Genomic DNA, 16,922 nt, shown 5'->3' on the forward strand with positions numbered 1-16,922 from the left:
ACTGAGAAAAACACAGGGCACAGAAAGCAGTGGGATTAGTGTGCTAGTGTAGATGAACAACAGGTATTGAGATAAGGATCTATGTACATCCTAAAACAAACCAGAATATAGGATTTGTTGTTTATAATTTAGCTCTTGCTCTCTCTCTCACTCTCTGTCCAGCCCCCACCCACATTCTTCACATCCTCCCTCATTTCTTAACACAGATTCATATTTCGAAATACTTCCAAAGGCTGCACATTCACAACTACGTGCATGCCCCTTGAGATAACTTGCAATATATCCTCACAGCCTGCCCCATTACATACACTCACGCACACAAACACACACAAATATCTCTCTTGCCCCCAAATTTATATTGTTAAGAGTATCACAAAATTCCACTTACCTGAATATCAGAATTATTTTTTAGTCCCTCTTTTTCTAGTTTCCATACCCCATTTAACTCCTCAGTTGTATTGGGTCTATCACCTTGGAAATACTCTTTCTCTTCTTTACTTTCCTCTGAGATTCACTGTAATGCAGCAATCAGCAGTGAGGTGATTGCAGGGGCAGGGGATGTTTGAGGCAGAAGAAGGTATAGGTGGTGGGAAAAATTAGAAGATTAAAATGATTTGTAGCAACTTTAATTTAAAAGAACTTTCAAAACTAACACAACTGGGTTCTACTCACATGGAGAAGGCTTGCAATGCTCATTGACACCAAAAACACATGTTCCACTCATTTTTAAATAAAATTTGCATCTTACCATCTTCAAATTACTTTCTCATGACTGTTCTACACAATTGATTCTTAAATTCAAATTTTGGAAAGTCTGAAACACAGTGACCTGAAAGACCTTTACATAAATGCAGATTCCTTGGTCCCACACAAGAGATTTTTATCCAAGAAATTTAAATCTAAATTATTAAACCTATTCCTAAGGAAAGCAAATGCATGGACAGAACCTCTAAGTCTTGAGTCACTATGTTTGAACAACCATGGTTGTCTGCCTCAGGATATTGTGGTGAGTAGTAAAAATAATTTGTCGCCCAGTGCTTTGTGAAAGGAAGGGGACATAGAAATGCCAGGTAGTTAGAAGAATGTTAATGTTTTTACTTTATCTCCATCACATAGATATCATTACACAATATTAGCAAGGGGGTTTGATACTGTTAATGATGGGTATGTGTAGGGAACTGGGGTGAATTTGGGATGGCCTAAGTCATTAGAGGCATAAATGTTCTCTTTAGATAGTAAATCAAATATTTTTACAGCAATTGTAGCACTTCAAAACTTATTATCATGTCTTTCTCAACAATGTATTATTACATCTGAGGCTGACAACTGGTGAACTGTAAATTGAATAGCACCTTTTACTTTGGTTTGGAAATCTCCCCTTTGTTGCTACTTTACCACAATTCTAGAGAAGGGGAAAATCAATGAAGATTAAAACTAGTGACTCAAATAAGTGTGCTTGAATTGTTGGAGAGTGTTCAACTTTTTACAGATAAGTTATAATTGGATGAAGTAGATTAATTAAGAAGCATCCATATAAATGGCAGACTGAAGGTTTAAATAATTATTAAAAGTAAAAAACACTTAAAATTTTTATGGACTTTTCTTAGCTGATTTCCAGAAGCACCTAGGTTCTGTCTTTTATATGAGCAGATCTCTGAATATTTTACAAATCATAACGATGGCAACACTTTATTCACCTTCACTGTGCAGCTACCTTTGAGTAAATAGCAATTTAGCAATCATAATACAACTCCTTGATACAATATTCTCTCCTCAAATCTTTAAGGGAATTTATTATTGTAGTAATAGCAATCACAATAGCTACTCATTTTATTCTGCTCTCGCTTTGACCTACATATAGACTAGAGTCATGATGCGGTAATATAATCATGATAACTTTCTAAGTACCAAACGAACTGGCCAAAAAACAATTGGTCATCAAATCCAGTCACATGTTATATTTGCACCTTCTTATCCACCTTATCTTCCTCAATCATGAAGATAAGCAAGCTATTACATCCTAAGGTGATTTTTGTGACCATTTCTCTATCTTTGCCAAAAGAAGTCTCAAGTTACACCACCAATGTTCTTCACCCTCCTAGAAATCTTCCCTATGGAACAATTCTTTTCTTAGCCATGACAGACATTTAAGTACTCTAGCATCAACCCTAATGCTTTATATTTTAAGAGAAAATATGATAATACAAAACATCTGGCACAAGAAATCTAAAACTTCTAAACTTAATATCTCCAGATTCTGCTAATACACTTTTCCTTGCATCTTATATTTTTCCTGTCTTTCCCTCATCATACTTACAATCATGTCTTCATTTGAACTGTTATTTGTGTAAGGTCTGCTGCCTGCTCCAAGTGAGCCATAAATTCCATGAGGGGAGTGACTCTGTCCACCTAGTACAGAGATATATTTCCCACACAAAGCATGGTACCTGACATACGTTTAGTGTATATATTTCTTCAGATGTCCTGGGGACTAAGCATATGAGTATAACCTTTAATATATTTGTTTTAAGGAAAAAAATGAATGACTGAAAATGAGTATACATCTGAGATCTGAGCCCAAGGTGTTTGTTATATAGCTATTTTAATTATGTTACATGTACTTAAAACCAATACTACTTCTTTGGCCAAATGCAAGCATGCTGTTAAAAAGTTCAATAAAGAGATTGGGAGATCAAAAGTATTTCATTTGAACAACAATTGGTTAGGTATTATTTTATTACATTTTTCTGACATTAATATCCTTGAGGACTATCAAGCATGTTCATCTGACCAATTGGTGCCTCTTCAACTACCTCTGCCTACTGAAATTTATCTTTCAATGCTCAGGCAACAAGCATAGACAGGGTTTTCTCATTGGAAGTGTCTGAGGCACCTCAGCAATCTTACTAGTGTATATGTTCGCTGAGCTGAGGAAGTGCCTGTATATGAAACTGCTCCCAAGAGATGTCTGCAAAGGTGCATGTGGTTTTTGGCAACTGAGGTTACAGCTTGGAATAGCAGGAAGAAGCCTCGCTCTATAAGTTCTTGTTTTCAACATATTTAACTATATCCTTGGAGAAATCTGAACTATGATGTGATCACGGGTGTCATTCAGGAAATAGGAGGAGGCCACTGCTGTCAAGAGGTATATTTTTTTAAGTATTAAAAGTTCAGTACCTGAGACCCTTACAGAGACACCAGATGCAATATATTTTTATGAATAATAAAATGATTAGAATTCAATTTGATAGAATCTAAAGAATTCAGACCACTTCAGGAGAGGAAGCCTGGAAAAAAAAGATAGTGAAGTCAGATAGCATTGGTGTGAACTTCAGACAGGAAATTTTTATTAATAAATAATTCATATTTTTTCCAGAAATGCCCCTTTAATACCTCATTTGTTTAATTTTTATATTTATTTATTGTTATCTGTTTTAAAGGCTAAAATACACAGTCAGGTAAGAAATGAACTTGTGTTATCTTGGGGTCCCAAGTGACAAGAGTGTGTTTCTTTTTAAATGAGATGAATTTTGATAAAAATATTCAACAAGATCTATTCATTTCTCATCCCTGGATAATTATGAATTGGTTTTTTTAATTAACTTTTTATTTATACCTTATGGATATACAGGGATAACCAAGACATCCATTTCTTTCATTCATTCATTCATTCATTCATTCATTTTTATGATCAATCTGTCTGGGGATTATGTGTTCAAATACCATCTGGGTTACCAGAAAACTGTTGTTGTTGAAAATGGGTTCTTTTGTGGCGTCGTGAGAAAGAAATTTCAAAGGGCAGGCACATAGAAAAGATTAAACATAGTGGTAAGATTTTGAGAGGGTGAAGGAAAATAATACACCCTAGGGGATGTAGAGAGCAAGCAGGATCCAGCAGTCAGTGCCCTGAGAATCCTGATAAATTTCCCTGTGTTTTCTTGGTTCTCCTTAATGAGAAAGCTGTCATCCAACCCACTTCCTGATTTTCTCTGGCTTTTCTCAGGCTAAGTTCTCTTCCTTTGTGTTGCCATCTTCTATGGCTCATGTCCAGAATTTGTGCAGCATCATCTGGTGCATGTGCTTACATTGCCTTGGTCCATTTTCACCTGTATTGGGCATGTGTCCAGCAGAGAAATCTCTCAACTATTCTCTCCCAAATGCTGACATCTGGCCATCAGTGCCCCGGGGATACTTCCTTGTTAGATCTGAGGATTAAGTCTGCAAGTCAGAGATCTCCTGGAGTGTGTGAATGAGTCTGTTATTGCTATAGGTTCCTAGTAAATCAGCCATACTAGAATGCTGTGAGTTCCTAATGAAGCAGTTCCAGCATCTCATTTAGTTTCCTCAGTTTATTAGATTTCATATTTGATTCATCTCCTTAGTTTAATATGCTCAATATTGAATTACCTTTGCACCTTTTCATATTCATAACTAGCTAACTACCTATGCTAAACTATCTATCTATCTCCATCTACCTAGTTATTTTAATTCCTACATCTTTGGGGAAAGAGCTGAGAATTAAAATGCCAAAAGACAAGGGGATTCCACCAAAGTCCTGAATTGCTGAGAAGATCCATTGCAGAAATAATGCCTCTGCTATCTCATTGGAGAAAAAGAGCTGTCTTATCCCTTTGTTCCTGACAACTTTTCACCTCACTGCAAAAGTTAGGCTGACCTGGGGCAGAAGCGGGGAATGATTATTTATACTGTTGTTAAGAAATCCAACAACTGTACTTCTTATACCTACTGTATTACTGTAAATAATGACTCTTTAAAGCAGGACAAACAGATCCTGAAATGAAATTCAATTTCAATAAAGTGTATTTACTACAGAAAAGTTAAAAAACTAGAATAGGAAGCTTTACAGAAATAATTATTTTTCAATTAGCTCAAATTTAAAGAAAGTTGTAATTCTTTTATCAAGTTATTTTATTTCTTAAAACAAAACAATGATTATAATGTTGAAAGAAAACTACTTAAAGTTATTTATTTCAGTCACAGTGAGAGGCCAACAAAAATGAATATACAGCATACTCAATCACTATTTATGTGCTAGAAGTTATTGAAAACATTGTTATTTAACTTTCACAATAATACATCAAGTAAAAATCTTTTCTTATTGTACAAATGGAAACTGAGTCTTCTAGAATTTAGGTTAGTTGATTAAGGCTAATATGTAGTAACACCTGAAGTATAACAATAATTTCACCATCACACACACAAAACCACAATGATCTATCACGGGCAGAGCTGGAGTGGTCTTGGCAGTAACACAGGTGGATCTGGGATCTGAAACATGAGACTTTGATAAAAAACCACCTCATTGCTCCTATAGGCACAAACCTGTTTCACAAGACCCTGGCATAGCTTATATTTTTAAATAATTAGTAGAGAAATTGTTTAAGTTTAGACATTTATGTATTTTATACTTAATGACATTTTTCTTCTCACAATCATCCTATCTATGGTGTGTGTAATTTCTATACTGGGATTGTTTTAAGAAAATAAAATCAGCATTCAAGTATTTTATTCAAGGTTCACTGTATTTGGAGAGACTGGACTTGAACTCAGACACTGTGGACACCATACTCCACTCTTAGTACATATTATTTCTAAAAATTCTCCTTTAATCCTTGATGGATAAGGGACACACCCCTGAGGACTCATTCTGTAGTGAATGACTCCTATACAAAGTCTTTAATTATATGCAAAATTCTTGAAAAGTTTTCATTCATCTTGCCATTCAGCTGCAAAGGAAATGATTTTGTAAATATTGGTAGAGATTGACAGCAAAAATAGTCTGATGTGGAAAGTGCATTTGGAGGACTTCCTATAGAACTGAAATGCCAGTAAATAAGCTTAGACTTCATTTTTCATAACAGGATCGTGACTTTTATAACCAATTCTATCTCTTTTAGCTCTTGGATGCAGTGCTTATGGGATTCACATGGAAAACAGCACACTGTAGCTCTGGGCTTATATATCCTAAGCTGGCTTCACACATATCCACTACATCTGGCTTCTTAAAAGGCTGAGAAAACAGGAATAAAGGACTTTCTACTATAGTACCATGAAGATCATCACTGGGAACTCACCTGAGACAGCCATTGTTCACAGGCCCTGTTTCCCGCCCTGTATCCCTAGATTGGCTAAGTGCCTGGTAGTTTATATCTTACTAGGTCACATAAGTAGGAATGCCCATCCCAGTTGGAAAAGATGCCGGTGGTCATTTAAGGAGGGTATTACAGAGTGGTAGCACAGTGATGCTCATTCTCCCACCTGGACTCAATATGGCCCTGTGGCCATAGTCTAGGCTCAGAATTTCTCTCTAGAGTTCCAAGTAAATAAGACTATGGAACAGTAAAAAAAGAAAGATAAGATCTCAGTAGATATTCATGTCTTGATGGTTGCCAAACTTTGGTGGTAAAGGAAATGTCTGCAGTATGGATTAAGATTTTCTCTTTGCTCTGTGCTATGAAGGGGAATGTTATAAAGGCTGTATGAAGATGAATTTAGATCTACTAACACTGTCCATTAGTGCCATGTTCATCACATATGAAGGGAACCTGATAAGGAATGAGGTTGAAAGAGAACCAGAAGTGTATTCCATGTATTGGTCCAAATGGTGAGAATAGCCCAGAGGCCATATGCAGGTAGCCCCTGGGTGCAGGGACTGTGGTCCAGATCAGGGTCTGATGAACTGCAAGATCAGAGTAGGCATTGCATCAGGGGTAGATATTAAATGATGTCTACCTGTGTTTACAATGCAAGAATGATCCAAATATGGGGTAGGGACATCCAATTATTTGTCATTCCATTCAAGATCCAACCAATCCCGAGACACAAGAGCTTCTAGAGAAGAGAAGTGCAGATCAAGCATTCAGCCTTGGGGCTGCAGAAATTACTTTTTGTGTGGCTACAAGGACCTAAGATCAAATCACCTGATGCTACAGGACACAGAAGAGGAAAGTACAGAAGAGTCTGAGTCTTCATAGATGGAGATTGACCCTTCCCCCTTCCCCTCTCCCACCCGCACTCCATGAACTGAGCAGTAACTTCAGGGCTCCAGAGCAGGCAGGGATATTCCTGGATATGGAAACATGAGTGGTCCTCACACTGCAGGCGTATCACAACTGCCTAGACCATCCCTGAGGACTTCTGGGTTTGTGCCCCACATCGGGCTAACAAACCAAGGGACCTGTCCGCAGAGCTGAAACCGCAAAACATCTGCATTCAAAAACAAACAATATTTATGCCCAGGAGAACCCTAGGGGTGTAGGGCACAGGGATTTCCCTCTTAAATGGCTCCAGCAAAGCATTTAAAGGACTGTCAGAACTCACGCCAGGATTCAGGGCTGAAGCAGACATTTGAGAAGTACATAGGCCACAACGGAGACCCATCTCCTGCAGGAGAAGTGGAAGCCTCTTGGGCCCACGCCACAGGGAGAGGTGTGATGTGGGGGCGAAAATGCTGACCCAGGCACTACCCAGCCAGCGAAGGGCTGCATCTCCCTCTAACCTGCAGATGCTGCTGGTTATACCTGCTCCATCCCCCTGCTGCAGCCACGTAGTCAGAAGTGACTAGGAAGTGCCCATGCCCCACTCCTCTCCTCTCCCAGCGTTACACTGTACAAGGGCCGCCATGCCACTGCATTGCTGTCCAAGCCTTTAGGCTGCGGCAGCCCTCATGAGGACAGCCCTTGACTCCTGGCTGTGATGGTTGTGGTGGGAGGGGGTTTGCTTCTGTGCCCCAAGGTGTGTAACAGTGGACCACAGAGTTATTGGCAGGCTACCACCCGCCAGGCACTGTGCAAAGAGCAGAAGGAAACTCACCCCCAATCTTCCGGGGAACAATTCCTATTCATTTGTTCTGGAATTCCAGCCCGAGGGGCAGTCATGGGCAGGATTCTCTCTTAAAACCAGGGACCTGTTGTCCACAAAGAGGATCCACAGGAGCAGAGTAAAAATGAAAGTTAAATTCTTAGGGGAGTGGCAGGGAAGGACAGATCTGTGGACTAATGAGGGGCATTCATATAGGGCCCCTAAAACACCAAGCTTTTGTGCCTGGGTCAGAGCAGCCAGCAACTACATTTTAATCCTAGCTGAGCTCTGCTCCCTGGGGCTGCTCTCATTGATATGGGAAACTTTGAAAAACCCCTGTTTAACCTTTATTTGCCCAGGCCCCAGGCGCTCTAGAGAGAATGATGGGCCGTCTGGGAGGGCGGATGGCCGGATAGTGAGGACTGAAACTGGCACTGATAGGAGAAGCCCTGGGAGACCTTTGCTCACCCAAGACCCCAGGCGCCACAGGAGAACGATAAGGCCGTCTGGGAAGAGCAAATAAAGTAAATAGCCGGATAGTCACTAGGACTAGGGCTAGCACCCCCGCAGATAGAACCAATTTTCACATTTAGCCTTTGAACTCTGCTTCTGCCCCATAGATAGAACTAATTACCGCATTCTGCTTCTGTATCCTGCTTTGCCACATAGATAGGAAGACCCCTAATCTATATATTCCCCAAGAATCCTTTGTTTGGGGCTCAGAATTTGGAGACTGACTCCTCTGGGCCCGTGCATGTAACAGGAATAAACCTCGTACTCCAGAGTCCCTCGGTGTCTGGTTGCTTCATTTCCCGTAACATCATAGCTCTCAGAGTAATCCATCTTGGCGAATTAGGCTATCCTAAGCTGTGTACTGTCCCACACATCAACCTCACCATGGTACCTTACAAACAAGGTGCTCTGAGGAGGGAATCAAGTCTGTCTTTTACCACAGTGAGAACCCACGCTGCAGGCTTACCTGAGGCAGTGGTACTGGCAGCTCTCCCCTGTCCTGTATCCACCAGCTGAAGGAAGTGAATCTACTCATTTGTGTCCTGTTAGGTCATGTGAGAGGGAATGGATGCTCAGATCTGAACTTACCACAGGTGGTCAGTCAGAGGGTCTCTCCCAGATGGTAGCATGGTGATGCTGACTTTCAGAACCTGGATTCAATATGACAAAATGACACTTCTTCCTATGTGGACTGCAGAGATCAAATTACATGAACTGTCTTTTGGGGGGCAATGTCATCAAACACTATGTTACAAAGAATCTCTATAGTCTCAGAATAATAAAAAGCAAAAAGGGGTGAAGCTGTGATGGATGACTTCATGGGTGAATGTGACTGGCCACAGGGTGTCCAGAGTAAACATTTGTCAATGTAAGAAACCTTGGAGCCTGTAGAGAATTTTGCTTAGTTTATTTGAGTCACTGACAACAAGTGGCAGGAAGCAAAATCTCAATGGAGTGAGAAATACTGGGAGAATGGCAGTTTAGCACCTCATTTTCCATATCACGATAAAAAAGGAGACATAAGGAGATCAAAGGAGGAGGGTTACATGAAATCCATTCAACATTTGCTGTATACTTTATGAGCTACAGTAGGAAGTTACCAGGAGTATTGTTTACTCCATGAAATCAATCGCCTTTTAGCACTCTAATTTTAGCTCATGTGCATGTTAAAGTTCCATATAGTAATTGAGTTCTTTTAGGCAAGACTGGTTTCTGATTGTGTCCAACCATGTCTGTTTGCCTGGGACAGAGGTTCCCCTTTTGCTTACTGTAATCCCTTTTCCTCTGCAGCTGCCCTTTAGAACTGTGGAAGAGCTTTCTTCATCTTTGTTTGTTTGTTTGTTTGTTTGTTTGTTTTGAAGCCAGGAGCATTCTGGAGTCTGAATAATTTGTCTGTGTAATGCTGTCTGACTAGCCGTAGCATCAGCTAGATAATTTTTCTTTGCTTCCATGGGGACAGCGTTAGAAAGCCCAATTATCAAAAGACGTTTTGATAATTGCCAATTGTTTCCATTTTTGTGTGTCATTTAATAATTTTGCAAATTATTAAGAGACCTCACTGCTTCTACAATATTGTAAGGTTGTGATTGTGGTATATGGTGTAGCCAAGAGGGGGCCCCCCAAAATGGATTTGGAATGGTATCTAGAACTCAAGGAGTATAGGAATATTGGAGAGACATATAAGATGTCTTCACTCCTTCCCCCACAGGGGTGAGTTGGGGGAAGGGACACATGGAGCAGGAACATGCAGGGCTGTTTTGTACAGCTACAGCCTTGCAGCTAATCCATGTCATGGCTATTTACCATATCTATAGCCTGTGGTGGCTCACTTGGGTATGTAACTGGGGGGCAGGTCCCCAGAGTTACAGCACCTGCATGGGAGCTTGGAGTAGATTGGCTCCAGGACATGGGGCCATACCTGCCCAGACTCAAGATGGCAGCTCAGTAAACTTGGAATAATACAGGAATGCTGGCAGGTACAACTGATTGTGGGAGGAGTCAAAAATGGGGGTACAGAGAAAGATTTAAGTGGGTATTTAAACCCAGACACGCCAGCCAGGTGAGGGAGAGCCATGCAGTTTTGACAGAGTGAGAACCCCTCTTGGCCGGGTGAAAGAGAGAACCATGTGGCTTTGCCAGACTGGGGACCCCTGCAGTCAGTTCAAGAAGAAAGCCATGCACTTTTGGCAGAGTGCAGACCCCTGCAGCTTTGGTAGAGGAGGCCCATGTGGTTTTGGGATGGTCCCTTTGGCCGTGTGGCCTGGGAAGCAGGAAAGACTTTGCCTGGAAAAATGGGTACAAAGGACTCTTGTCAGTGGAGAAGATGCCACATGACTTTGGATTAATTGGAGATCCTGCCAGGATGGTGACATAGCTGATGGTGCCAGCAGCCTAGAAACACAGATGTGTGCTCTTTTCCTGAGTTACGGTACCCAGAGTTAGGGCAGGGGGAGAAGGGAGCGCTGTGTGTGTGTGTGTGTGTGTGTGTGTGTGTGTGTGTGTAGGTGGATATCCTAAAGGACTTTGATATTTTAATGAAGATGTTAGGTTACTACTTTAAGTTTGTATAGCATTAAATAAACCTTTGCTTTCCTTTTCACAAATCTCTGGCATTGAGAGATGTCTTTTCAATTGGTGGCAGACAGAAGAGCCCAGTAGGTGGTCCAGACGATATTAGTAAACTGTCCTTGGGGGCGGGGGGCTTGTTTTTCTGTAACAGTTGGTCAACTGAAAAGTCCTAGTTTAAAAATTTATTACGCTTGTTGGCTGCATCTTATTCAGATAAACAAGAACTTTGACAGGTCTGCCATGGAAGTTGTTGCATAACAAGGTGGTAATATTCCTATTTATTTTTCAAAGATCCACCTGTAAACTTAATTAAATCAGCATCATCAAGGAGCTTCCAATAAACCTTTCCTAGGCACTAGAAAGTGGTCAGGTCAGTTTTACTTTGATAACACATGTAGAGGCTGAGCCATTAACAAAATTTGAAGTCCAACTGTGACAATATCCAGTCAAACCCAGGAATCTCCTCACCTGATTTCTTGTTTTTGGAAGAGGAAAAAATAGGATTCCTAGTAGTCTTTCAGAGTTAGTTAGGAGCCCATTCTTACATATAAGATAACCAAAGTATTTTACCTGGGGTAAACAGAATCACAACTTGTCCTTTGATATTCTATTATGTTCTTCTAAGAATCTAGTATTTCCTTAGAGCATAAACTGAGTTATCCATATATTGGATTAGAGTAGAATTGCTAGGAAAGTTAACATCATCTAAATCATCAAGATACTAGCTTTTAGTATCTAAGACAATAGGTGGGATTCTCCCATATATACCAAGGGAATTCTTGTCCAAGTAAAATTGTAATCTTCCCATCTGAAAGCCAAGAGGTATACAATTGGAATATAGTTACTCTTATTCTTATTATTTTGGCAAAGCTTCCCAGGTAGCTTCAAGCATCTCAAATAATCTTAACTAGTTTGAAAACTCTTCTTCTATAAGGAGAGAGAATAAATTCTTGATGTATTCCAGGGTCTAATGGAACAACTCAAAGTCATTTCAAGGTGAAAAGTGTCTTAAAATTTAAGCTCTGGGAAGGTTTGTCAAACAAAGTGAGTGAAAAGACCATAACATAAACCTATTTGTAAATCTGGGGAAAAAATTTTATGGGGACAAGATTAAAAGACATCAATCCAACTTAAACCAGTTTTAATATTAAATACTTTGTCCAGAGCACAGGATCCTCTTTCATTTATTTAAATATTTAATTTCTGTAATCCAATAAAATATTACACACCAGTAATGCAATCTGGAGGCAGAAAAACACACTACACATAATATACACATGAATGCATATCAATCACATCAAACCCATACACATCAAGCCCATACACACGACCTGAATTGCTAACTGTTGTAGAGAAGACAAGGGCAACTTTGTCCATTTACTGCTATAAACTTAAAACTTTCACATACTTTTATAACCTTTTACAAATTTTTCATAACTTTCATATTTTCCAAAACCTTCTTATTCATTCAGGAATAACCATCTTCGAACTCACTTTCTTCCTTTTTCCTCAAAAGTATTTCCATCTCATGCCTTCTATTACCAAAACCATGCAACTTCTTTCCAACTCGATATAAATTTTTCACTTCTAAAAACCTCAGTTTCCAATCATAACCAAAAATAAGCAGCCAGTATTTTTTAGATAGGCTTTTATGAACACATTTCATAACCTGTAGAAACATAGGTTCCTCTATTGACAAATACATTTACATTCAAGAAACACACCTCTAACAAAAACATTTATTAACAAGGCACTCATTAACAGCTCCAAATTTGTAACAGGGCTCAGAACAAAGAGGCCTGGGAATATAGAGGAAAAAACCTGCACAGCCATGGTTTGGGGATGGGGGAGGCAGAGGAAGGGAATTGAGATGTCCTTTGTGTATCTATGGCAACTTGTACTCACTCCTAGGGCAAGGGAGGTGGGCATGACTTTCTGAATGTATTCTGGGAGCATACAGCACCTGAGAGAAGCAGGGATGCTGTTCCACTGTTACAGTACCTGCAGGGGAGTCAGGGAGGTGGTCTGCCCTGAGTCACCAGGCCACGCTTGCCTGGACTGAGAATGGCAGTGGAGAGCATGTGAACTGTACAGATGTGGCCAAGTTTTTTAAAACACTTTTGATAAGATTTATCTTCCAAAAAATTTGCATGCTAAGAGATGGTCCAGATAAGAGCTCTTGGAGACCAGGTTTTGCTCTTTTTAAAACTATTATTTGTTTTATTTTTAAGTATCTCTTATTGATTATGCTATTACAGTTCTCCCATTTTCACCCTTTATTCCCCTCCACCCTACACCTTCCTCCCACCAGCATCCCCCCAAACCTTTGTTCATGTCCATATAAGTCAGGCATGTAAGTTCTTTGGGTTCTATATTTTCTATACTATTCTTAATCTCCCCATGTCTGTTTGTACCTACCATTTATGCTTCTTATTCCCTGTACCATTTTTCCCATTCTCCCCCCTTCACCTCCCCATTAATTACCCTCCATGTTATCTCCTTTTCTGTGATTCTATTCTTGTTCTAGTTGTTGCTTACTTTGTCTTAGTTTTTTTAATTTTTTTAGGTTCGGTTGTTGATAGTTGTGTTTGTTGTCATTTCACTATTAATATTTTTATCTTCTTTTTCTTTTAACATTTCATATAATAAGGATTTAGTGATGATGAACTCCTTTAACTTGACCTTATCTGGGAAAAATTTTATCTGCCCTTCCATTCTAAATGATAGTTTTGCTGGGTAGAGTAATCTTGGATGTAGGTCCTTGCCTTTCACGACTGGGAATACTTCTTTCCAGCCCCTGATTGACTGGGAGCTTTCTTTTGAGAGATAAGGTGGTAGTCTAATGGTAATTCCCTTGTAGGTAACTTACTCCTTTTCTCTTGCTGCCTTTAAGATTCTCTCATCATCTTTAATCTTGAACAATGTAGCTTTGGCGTGTGCTTCCTTAGGTCCAACTTCTTTGGGACTCTCTGAGCTTCCTGGATTTCCTGGAAGTCTATTTCCCTCCACAGATTGAAGAAATTCTCCTTCATCCTTTTTTCAAATATGTATTTAATTTCTTCGTCTTTCTCTTCTCCTTCTGAAACCCTATGATTTGGATGTTGGAATGTTTAAAGTTGTTTCAGAGGTTCCTAAGATTCTCCTTTTTTTAAAAAAATTCTTGTTTATTCATGCGGTTGTGGTTGAATGTTTATTTCTTCTTTCTACTCTAAACCATTTCTTTGAGTACCAGTTTCCTCCTTTCAGTGTTGGTTCCCTGTATATTTTCCTTTATTTTACTTTTCATAGCTTTCACTTTTTCCTCTATTTTGTGCCATAGTCAATCAATTCTGTGGGCATCCTGATTACCTGTATTTTGAACTGTACATCTGATAGGTTGGCTATATCTTCATTGCTTAGTTGTATTTTTTCTGGAGATTTGATCTGTTCTTTCATCTGGGCCATATTTTTGTCTAAGAGTGCCTATTACATAGTAAGGAGTATGGCCTTCAGTATTCCTTTGGGTGGGGAAGCCCAGGCTGCTGCCTTGTGCCACTGTGTGTTGGGGGAGGGCTCAGAAGGAAACAATGCTTCTTGCTCAGCTCTTCCCAGCTTTCAGCAACCTCCACCTCTAACCAAAAGAAAATTGGGCCCTTCTGCTGCTGATTCCCAGATTAGTGAGTTTGTATATGTTCTAGGACTTTGTGGTTTTCTCCACTGAACTCTCCTGTGAGGCTGGAAGTTCTTGAGTTGGTACTATTTCTAGTTAAATGTTCCTGCTTCTGTAAAGTACTTGCAAGTCAAGTATTCCTGCTGGGAATACTAATTACTGCTGAACTCTGGGAGCTTCCAACTTTGGAGGCACAATTTCCCATGTTAATTTTAGGGTTATTGTGAGACCTATAGAATCTGAACTTTAGAATCTCAGAAAGCATTTCCAAACAATACCCCAAAGTTTAAAACATGCCACTTATTTTTTTCTCTCCAGTCCTGCTTTAGCCTGACTTCTCTCAACCCTTAAACTTCATTCCACCTCGAGAATTTAAAAAGTCAGCTCAAATCGAGCCAGAGAATCAGATCGTAAAACAGGGAGGCCTGGAATTCCAAATGAAATGCTCCCAAGTTCACCCTTCATACAACATGAAGCCTGTGATGCACAATGGGCCCCTGCTGGTACCTAGCAGCAAGTCCAGGTCTGGGAAGTGGTCCTCAGTAAGCTTCTCTGTAATCCGGCTGCACTACACCAAGTTAATGTCAACATAAGAGACATTCAAACCTATAGAGAATTTTTGGTGGGTTTATTTGAGGCAAGCAGAGGACAATTTTTAGAAAGCAATATCTCAATGGACTGAGAAATATTTTTGAGAATGGCAGTTTAGCACATTATTTTATACATTACAGTAACAGAAGGAGACTTAAGTGGGGTTACATGAAATCCATTGGTGATTAGGGAGGCTGGAGAAAACAAAGCTGGTGGGACAAGGGGTGAGGGGGACGGCAATGCAGGGGGGCAGCTCTGGGATTGGAGAAAGGGTGATATGATAAACAAACACTTTATTTAAATAGGTTGGTAAAGAAGAGTTAACAATCAACAATTAACATGATAACAATGGCAGTGAAGGGATTTCTGGTTGTGCCCAAGTGCTTCACAAAAAGAGAAGTTACTATGACATTCCCAAGGCATATTATCATACATGTAAAAAGACAATAGGTTCAGTTAAGGTAAAGATTGACCTTTGTTAGGGAAAAATACTGGTCTAGCACGTGACTACCTGCCTAGCACATGAGTACCTGCCATGAACTGCTTTAGTTAATTAATTTTTAATTCAGACCATCCATGGTAGTTACTTTCAGTGTCTGAGTGTGTAAGGCTGCCAGGCAGGCCCCCTCTCCCCTGAGCTTGGCACCTTTCTATGTGGCCCCTTCTCTTCCACACATTATTTCTGGGTGTGGCTGGGCAGGTGTTGTTTCCACATGAGATTACGATTTGGATCTGTGGTTTCAGTAAAATAGAATGAGGAACTGAGCAGAACAAAGAGGCATTAGAAGAAAGAGGCTGTTTCTTTTGCTTTCTGCCTGCCTGCTTCAGCTGGGATGTACATTTCTGCTGCCCTTCATTGAGGACATGCTCCATTGACTACTCTGGTTCACACGCTTCTAAACTTGGACGAAGTTATGCCACCAACTTCCCTGGGTCTCCAGTTTGTAGACAGCAGTGCCTGGAACTGGTCAAATGCCATAATCACCGTACCCAATTCCTGATTATCAATCTCCTTCCTGTGTATAAAGGATATATATAATCTTTATAATGCAGGAGGTCAAGCCCAAGGATCTCCACTGCTCATTCTGATAAGCTGAAAAACCACAAGGATGACTGGATGCAGCAGACATAGCCTTCATGACCCACATTACAGGGAGCACCAGTGGGGGAAGACCAGCAAAGCAGAACTGCCTCTCCCTGAGTCCAAGACTTGTTTTAAGGGGCTCCAGGCAAAGGGGGCATATGTCTTGCTTGTGACTCTAAACTATGGTACTTAAGTGTGGACCTGCAAAGAGAAAAGGTCAAGAAGCACTCACACAGCACCAGAAACCTCTGGTCCTCTCTAAAAGGAGAGAAGGAGGGAATTACAATCCATTTCCAAAGTAATACACATTCCTTCTGGCCCAAGGCCCCTCACCAGCCTTCCATTAAAAGGCTTTGGAGGATCCATGTCCAGCACAAACCCACAATATTGGTTTTGCTTCTCTGGGGAATGCTATTAGAATATGAAACAATTCTAAAATTGTGTATTAAATGACAAATGAATTGTGATAATGTTAATGACTCAGGTGAACAGTGCAATTTCAAAACATGTATTGGGTCAGTTAAGAGCACAAGGAGAATGCTGTAGAGGTGAAAATGCACAAAGTCATTCTTAATCCAGTAAGAACATGACACATGAGAAAAATTCAGAGTTAAAGAAAACAAAAACCTTTGACTGTATCTACCATCTGAGTGAGTCCAGTGTGTAGCTGTTTCTAGAAGACAGTGTTAAATACAT

Source organism: Artibeus jamaicensis, unplaced genomic scaffold, assembly GCF_021234435.1.
Source record: "Artibeus jamaicensis isolate MK-2021 breed Jamaican fruit bat unplaced genomic scaffold, CSHL_Jam_final contig_1940, whole genome shotgun sequence".
Classification (NCBI taxonomy): domain Eukaryota; kingdom Metazoa; phylum Chordata; class Mammalia; order Chiroptera; family Phyllostomidae; genus Artibeus; species Artibeus jamaicensis.